This window comes from Vicia villosa, linkage group LG4 (assembly GCF_029867415.1).
Source record: "Vicia villosa cultivar HV-30 ecotype Madison, WI linkage group LG4, Vvil1.0, whole genome shotgun sequence".
Classification (NCBI taxonomy): Eukaryota; Viridiplantae; Streptophyta; class Magnoliopsida; order Fabales; family Fabaceae; genus Vicia; species Vicia villosa.
In genome coordinates this window covers 166,344,983-166,345,237 of record NC_081183.1, presented here as the reverse complement: position 1 = coordinate 166,345,237, position 255 = coordinate 166,344,983, and positions in this window count along the sequence as shown.

The following is a 255-nucleotide window of genomic DNA, read 5'->3' as shown; positions in this document are numbered from 1 at the left end:
AAGGGCCAGGGCGTGAGGAACATGGTGGTCTTCTCTACTAGCGCAGCAGGTAACCAAGGGGCTAATGTATTCATAAAAAAAATGCTGAGGGATGGATTCGAACCCACGCCCTTCTGTATACGCACACACACGCTGACCACTCAACCACACACCACTTTTGATACAATCAATACGCGCATTGAATAATGAACAAACAAGAAAAGACATGGCAATCAGACGCGCGCGAAATTCAAACTACCCAATAACACAAGGGCA